This window comes from Photinus pyralis, unplaced genomic scaffold, assembly GCF_008802855.1.
Source record: "Photinus pyralis isolate 1611_PpyrPB1 unplaced genomic scaffold, Ppyr1.3 Ppyr1.4_LG5, whole genome shotgun sequence".
In the NCBI taxonomy this organism is placed as follows: domain Eukaryota; kingdom Metazoa; phylum Arthropoda; class Insecta; order Coleoptera; family Lampyridae; genus Photinus; species Photinus pyralis.
The window spans coordinates 576,738-584,948 of NW_022170596.1; the positions used below are offsets into that span (position 1 = coordinate 576,738).

Consider the following 8,211-nt stretch of genomic DNA (forward strand, 5'->3'; position numbering starts at 1 on the left):
TATTCACTCAGGAGAGTTTAATTGTTGTACAACTCTTTGTTTTTGTTTGTTTTTGTTTTGCACCTTTTTGTATTCCTCCCACCTCACTTCGGTCTGCTCACCTCGCTGCTTCTTACTTCACCACTAAGTGAAGAGAGTAGATTAGATGTCCGACAGGACTTCCATGGGAGCTGCAGCTGTGGGTGTAGTTTTGGTATAACTTCCTATGTCCCTTTCCTTTCTGCTAAATAAGTAAAGTGCCACGTCACCGTTACCTAGTTCTATTATTCGATTCGTCAAATCTATAACACTTTTTACTTGATGCTGAATCATTCTTCCACGCGTGCAACTCTTCGCTAATCTACCACAATTTAGCATCCATAAATTTACGAATAAAACACTAGTTCCATATTTTATAGCTTAAATAACTGTTGCATATTGCTTCACCGAACTCATACTTTTTAGCAATTTCGTGGTATTCCTCGGGGCTGTAATTGCTTGTTCCCGCTTTGTGCTCTGCGGCCAATTGCAGAAAAATACCGCTTAAGGAATCTCACTGCCATCACAAATCGATAGTCCGTGATTCCTCTGCCTATGCTGTTCACAACATCTTTAACACGTGTACCTGCTGTGATCGAATTACATTTTAGTTCAGAAACGAACCTCACCGTTTGACCTTGAGTGGCCTCGGTTTTGCTTTGGTTCTGGTAAGAACCACCCGTTTGACCTTTAGTGTTTTGAATCGGCTATACATTGTTGTCTCTGCCCTTCAATTGTGCCCTCTACTTCACATTAAATGATTCCCTCTATTTAACCATCAATTCTGCTCTCTATTTCATCAAGTTTGATCTTCAACCACATTGGAATCGCCGCGTCTACGTTTGACCTTCAGTGACCTTGGAATGTGCTGGGAATGCACTAAGTCAAATGACCTTGAACTTGGCGCATGCGAAAGGTCAAAGTATACCAGGGTCGGTGTTATTGATTCCTAGTCGCGGAAACAAGTATGCAAATAATTTTGATCTCAACCCCGGTTTGGTACCCGAAAATAAGAATTTGAAATGAGTTTTTAAACATTCTAGAAATACTGGATGAAAGAAAAAACAAATACCAATAAGGACTTTGGAGTAAGGGTTTGAACCCTCGGCTTATTCGAAGAAAATATTTGCTTTGGCCCCCTCGTATAAGTGCTAATAGAACGTACCATATAAACAGACCCGTTAATCATCCTACCCCTCTCAAAATGACGGTTTCTGTTTATTTGCACACGGCAAATAGAGATGGGTGGATTGTATTGTGTACGGTCAGGAAGCGCGAAATAAATACAAGTCGGTCTCTATCTGACTCAAGTAAATAAAAAGAAATCAATTTAATAGGTGAAGTACGATGATTGAGAGGATTAAAATTGGGACTCAAGTGCTTCTAATAAAAGGTAAACAATCTTATTATTATGTATCTCTGTAGGGGTAGGAAATTAATCCTAAAATTGGCGTTCATCTTAAAGATCATGCGGCATGTTATATGTACGATGTTTAAATTTGGGTTCAGAACCCCAAAAAAACATGATAAGAAACCAAAGTTCGGTACAGGTCATGAAACTGAAAATAGAACAGCTTGGTAGTGGATTGGAATAGCAGTTTTTATTGTGATTAAATTGAACGGACTGTATTTCATATGTTGACAGTAGAAAGTAAACAGAATAGGAGAACAGTAACCGAATGTCTCTGCCAACACATGATATAAGTATCTGTAACTTCGACGTTAGATACTTTCCGGGGTGATGCTTTCTAATTCATGTCGAATTAGGAAACAGGCGAATCCTTTTAAAACCCACCAAACCTTAAAGTTGCGAAATCTGATCCCTCAGTCACGTGTAACTTACATTACCAGCATTGGTTCTGAATCTTCTCTTTGGTATGGTAACAAAGTTGAAATTGACATGCAGCTACACTTAATGCATTACGGTTGCAAATAATAATTTGAGTTCTAAAGCTTTTGACGTTAGTTTTAGTGAAAAGCGTAATTAGAGAGGTGAGACTACTTTTCTCAATATGAACCTATTTATATATCAACATAAGTAACTTGTTAGTAGTATACAAAACTGTTACAGGCGAGTCGAGGCTCTATGTAGGTAGTTAATGTACCTAATCACTAACTCGACGCGATAAGATTTACCAAATTTGCATTTAGCGAACGATTGATAGTTTAGACCTTGCTAATACCGGGTAAATTTTAAAACGTGTATCATGTGGGTTGCGGGCGCGTTCCTGCCGTTTTTCATTGCTAAAGCATTTTTTTATTGGTATAGATTTTTAATGATATTTTATTGTACTATAATAACATTTTTATTCATTTAAACTTTGTTTGACTATAAACAAATTGCTGATATCTACAAAACTATCTCTTAGACATGTTTACAGTTAATTTTCAGTTTTACACATTGCAACGATTCGTTTTGGTATATTCTTTAGACTCGTCGACCAATGTATTTCCATACGAGTCCGTGGACAAGTGCAAATTCAACTGCCATTTGTGCTCAAAAAGTCAATAAAGCCCACTTTTTGCCGATTTTTAAGGTCTTTGGATCTTTTTATCATGAGACTATATTGGGTCAAAGGACGCAAAGTTGTGTAGAGACGAAGACAGCCGGCCGGTGAAGTGCGCGGAAGAAAGATAGACAGAGTCGAGCTCTGAATGAGAGGAAGGATAGATTCGCTTGTAAGAAGCGGTGCTTAGAATTGTTAAAACGGCGGTCCATTTTTGTGTTGAGGGCCAACTAATAAAGAGAAGATTGTGAAAGAGCGCACAGCAATAATAAAATACCAAATTAACAATTAAAGTTATAATATCAGTACGGGTACTAAAAATATCAATGGCGAAATTGTAAAGAAGACAAGATCGTGCATTGTAGGCAAAGTTGCACGAATCATTAAGATCACAATTTCAATATAAAGCGGAAATTTTTCATTCGGTAATGGATATCCAAATAAGTAGCGCATTCTTTTAAAGATTGCAGAGTGTGGTATTGTTTTTCGTTGCGGTTTGTTTATAATAAGCTCGCGTTTTGTTTATAAAGCAGACAATGGTCCATATGAATAAAAAGAAGCATTTGCTTATACTTGCAAAATTCAAAGTAATTACTCGTAAGTGCCCCCTCACACTGGGCGACTTAGCAGCTTAGCCATGGGACGGGACGCAGTGCAGAGCTGCCGAGTAGCCCAATGTGAAGGAGCACTTATGAGTATTTACTTTGAATTTTGCAAGTATAAGCATATGCTTCTTTTTATTCATATGGGTCATTGGATTATTTGGGCGAACACCGATAAGTTTGAGTGACTCTTCAAAATCATGTACTCTAAAAAAACGATGTGAAATCATATTAGTAGAGGCGTGCGTGGCGGGACATCGAACCCAAAGATAAATATTCAGGCCAAATCAACGTGGGCGACATTCCGGGACGATAAGGTACAGACTTTGACCTTTATTTCCTCCATTTTATTCGAGTTATGGGTGAATAAACTTAATCGTGCGTATTAATGAACGGTTTAATTAATAATTTAGATTTGTTTATATTTTTTATATTTTTGAGTAAGATAAATTTAATTAGCTGGCCAGCAGGTGTATTCTTCAATTTGGCTAAGAAATAGTCTTTTGTTTTTTTGGGATTATTGTACCTTCGAATTTGTTTTTGTTCCATCCAAAAAGAGGAAGAGAATGGAAGAAGTAGAAAAATTGGAGGAAAACGTTATCAATAAGGACATTAGGAATTTTCACCAAGAAGCAAAAAAAAAGTAAAATAAGCAAAAAAGCTAAACCTCTATTCTGCAGAGACAAAGAAGGAAACCTGGTGGGCGCCATAAAAGAATGTTTGAGCAGATGGGTGGAATACTTTAGAGAAATACTATTAGGGGACAACGATAAGGAACCAGCCATGGCAGAACACCAACGGGAAGAACGAGAAAATCAAGGGGAAGGACGGAATCAAAAGGAAACTTCCACAGAAGACAAAGTGAAGAATGAAATGAATCACTTGATAAGAGCAAGTCGTAAGGACATGCGAGTCCCACACAAACGGAAGTTTATTGTACCATCATACACACCAAATAGGAAAAAGGAAATTGGAAAAAGTTGCAAAGGAGTATGGTCTAAGAATCAACATGGAGAAGACAGGGTATATGGGAGTGCAAGAAATAAAGAGGACAGAAGAGTGTAGAGATTTATATTATTCAGATCGGAGGACGAAAACCTGCATGAAAAAGAAGGTGTGGAAGACTTTATCTATTTAGGAATGAGTTTATCAAACATGGGAGGGGGGACGAAAAGGAAATAAACGGAAGAATAGTATGTATAAGTGTGGGATCCTTATTGCGAATTTTCGAGTAAAATAGTGTATCCCGAAATGCCAAGATCAGACTCTATAAAACAACATTTGGTCAACAGTAACGTACGGGAGTGAAGTGTGTTCTCTTGGCAAAGCAACAAAAAGCTGGAAATATGGGGAAGGAAAGTGCTGAGAAGAATATTTAAAGGCAAGAAAGTAGGAGATATATGAGAAAGAAGAGCGACTGAAGAGGCGATGGACTAGAGTCCTGAGCCCAATAAGGAGGCTAGAAGACGAAAGAGCAATAAGACAAGTCATGTAGCACGGAGTGAAGAGAAGTAAGAGAAGAGTGAGGCCGAAAAGGAAGTAGATAGACGCAGTTGTAGCAAACTCAAAAGAAATCGGAATCCGCAATTGGGAAGAAGCAGCCATGGACAGGAGGAAGTAAATACAGATAATCCAACAAGCCCAATGCTTTCTAGGCCTGTAAAGATGTAGAATATATGTATAGATGCAGAATATATATATTTTTTTTAAACTCACCAGAGGAGTAACAAGTAAACTTTAAAGAACTCCAAGAAATTTGACAAACCCCAATCCATTTTATAATAAATATCAATTGATTTTATTTAAATATTATCTATATAAAATATTTGGAACATTTAAAAAAGGTTTAAAGATCTAAGAGAGGAAGTAGTAAAAACCGAAATCTACAAATGTCATTAGCAAAGACAAACACATCGTACATAGTAAAAATCAAATTGCAATACTACAATATCCCACCTTTTTTTTACTTATGAAGATCTCTGTTTAAAATTTTAACTATAGACGCTTCTAGTAAAAACAAATATATCGCATATAGCATTAATGCGCATGTGCTAAACTCAACTTTCTTAGTTATGGAGATATTTCTTTGAAATTTTAATCATAGATGTCTCGCTAATCGTAAAGAAAAACATTGCGCATATAGCTATGGTCTGATTAATGCATGGAAATGCGCTCAGGGGACTCGCCTTAGGCCGCAAACCTTTTCACTTGTTATTAATTTTCTTTTATACCTAAGTAGACAGATTTTCCGCCATAATGTGTATTCAAGCATTGAATAAAAGTGTTTATTCAATGCTTTAAGCCATAGACTCTCAGTGCCGTAGTAGAGCATGGCCTCCACTACCCTACGCGCGACTGCTATCCTCAATTACTTCTTTCAAATTTGGCCATTAAATGTCTCTATAGTTATTGTATTTATTTACGATGTTAATTGTAAAACGTTTACCTTTTCGTATCGCTTTTCCAAATTCAGACGATCAGAGTGCCATTGTTCGAATAAGAGAGTGTGATAAAAAATACTGTTATGGTTTTTGTTGTCAGAAGGAATCCATCGATTTGAGGTTGTTTTACAGAGAACCACAAACTTTCCCAAATTATTGTACCATAAAAGGAGCAATCGCAACGAGTTCTTTTATGTGTACATCGACAACTTTTGTAAACTCAGAAAAGTTGAGCAAGCGCCTTTTTCAGAGCTGCGTTTTTAGTAAATTCTTTCAGATCTACTTGCTCCTAATACACGCGAAACCATTTTCTGACAAATACTTGAACGTCACTTTTAGTTCTTATTCAAATACAATATTTCTCGCCAATTTTAACGCAAAGTACTTATAAATTGACATGGTCGCGCAGCATACAAATAGCACTCGAATCAATTTGGAAACGGTAGAAAAGGCGAATTGGCAACTTTTGACAAATGCAAAGCATGTTTAATATTTAAATAAACAACGTGGTGGATGTGCATCGAATAAAGCTGCTTGACTTTCGCCTGAAAAAATTCTTTGTGTGTATTCGCCTCGACGATTGTATATTTTTTATCTTTGGTGTAAAACTTCGCAGCACGTTGCATGAATATTCTCTGAATATTAAAGAAGTTTTAAAAGGTGCACGTTTACGCACTGAATTCTTAATGAGAAGCGGAACTTATTATATTAAGTTTGCCGATATTTTCAGGGATAATTTGCAACCGAACCGAAGCAGAAGCATAAATTGATTTAGTTTTGTGTCCTTCAGTGCAGAATCCCTGACAATTTTCTGCATTTTATATTAATATGCATAATTAAGGAATTGTAAGTAATGCCGTGGTTTGTAGCAGAAGTGCTAATTCATTATTAAACTTTAATTGCACCAACTCCTAAAGTGTTTAAGAATTAGGAAATTTACTCCGCAACTGTGAACGATTTTCGTCGGGAGGCGTTTGCGAACAATTATTACAATTTGCTGTCTTCAGAGCTCGTATTTGTCACTTTCAGTCGTAATTATTAATAAGAAAACGCTCTTATTATATCACAAATTGCATATTCAAGACGCATTTCGGATTCTTAGTCGTAAACGACCAACCCCGAACAACGGACAGATAAAATTAAGTTACTAAAATTCGTTTAAGGTATACTTTACGTAACTGTGCAAATTACGCTTTCTAAAATAATCCAAAGTTAGTACTCACTAGAGGACGCCGAATTAGTGCTCGAGCTGTTTGTTGTGCCTGAAGCCGTTCTACAATAAGGAGGTGTTCCTATGCTGGGTTTTCCCAGGGGGGTGACAGATCCTAAGCGGCGAGTTACGTCGGGTGCTGGTGGAAGGCGATCCTCCTGAAAGTAAAACGATCTCGATAAGTCAAATTTATATAAAACATCAGTTTGGTCTCTAGTTAGAAGTTCGAATATATATTTCCTTTCGGATACGTTACCGATTTGTATGTTCTGTGAGCATTTCGTTGCAGAGTTAATAAAGTCAATAGAAAGAGAAGATTTCAGGAGATCTTACACCTTTCGATATTTTTATACTTTCGGAACAGGAAAATAACTGACAATCGGGATTGCTTGTTGAAACCAAAAGATTTGTGTTTAAATGAGAATTTAACGGTTTTCACAGTGTGTGCCAAATACTACATGAAAAAAAAAAACGAAACAGGTAAGACCAGAATTCTGAAATCTTTGCTAATTTAACCTTCTTTTTATCTTATCAGTAGAGAGCATGAAATATAAACATACTGTATATTTAAATAAATGCATAATTGGAAACTTTTTAAAGGATTATGGTATAGGGGTACTCCTCCATCGAGTTAGATAATATTTTATAAAAACGCCCGAGTCGATGCTGGTCAAATTGTATCAATATGCTAGTGCTGTCTATTGGTAAGAATTTCTAACAACGTTTACAGCGATGATTAGAATTATTATAAAAATTATAACGTAAATTTAATTACGTGCTTTTATTGATTTGCAATTAACTAACAATAAATTTATAGCAGACTTAAAATGGATTAATTTAGAACAATAATTATTATTTATCACTTATAATTTGTAACATAACAAAAGTGCGTCGAAATCGGGACTAAACCCGAAACACAATCCCATTTGCTTCTATAGCAAACAACAATCTTTGTAAGGTGCTCTTTAGTGTTCAAGGACGGTTCACAATCTTCTCGAACAAACACGTCATATTTCTCGGAAAGATTACGTCACATCCACCTTTGTTCTTTATCTCCTCGGTTTTCTCGGGACTTCTGAAATATTCGCTGCAATATTTTGAATCACCTTAGAAAAAGTATCCGCTTTAAGCGTAAAGGGACTTGATTTCATGTTGTAAAATGGAGTTTAAAGCCCTTAACACGTACTGCTGGAAAGTCCGAGTCTATTATACGAGACAGGATCACAAAGTAACGAGAAGGAAGTAGTTGGAGGAAGGTTTGGGATTGGGTCCTTTTGTAAGGTGTCGTGACGGATTGAAGACTTATTTGCTGTGAGAAACAACTTTTCTGTTATCGCAAAAGACGCGCTGTGGCTATCAGCTGGTAGAGCGCGGCTGTGAAATTTTGTTTCTGTTGGGGCAATTTACGAACCGAGCCAAAACTCGTTAAAGGT

General features: G+C 36.6%; 1 protein-coding gene across 1 annotated transcript in view; it reads right to left on the minus strand.

The window, feature by feature from the left end:
* LOC116171710 (putative dipeptidase NECHADRAFT_87110) overlaps window positions 1-6,937 on the minus strand; it is a 64,181-nt gene extending 57,244 nt beyond the window's left edge. Inside the window, exon 1 of the mRNA XM_031488687.1 lies at window positions 6,792-6,937. The gene's annotated coding sequence lies outside the window, so the exon portion shown is untranslated. The remainder of the gene's footprint in view (window positions 1-6,791) is intronic.
* Between the last annotated feature and the right edge of the window lie 1,274 nt (window positions 6,938-8,211).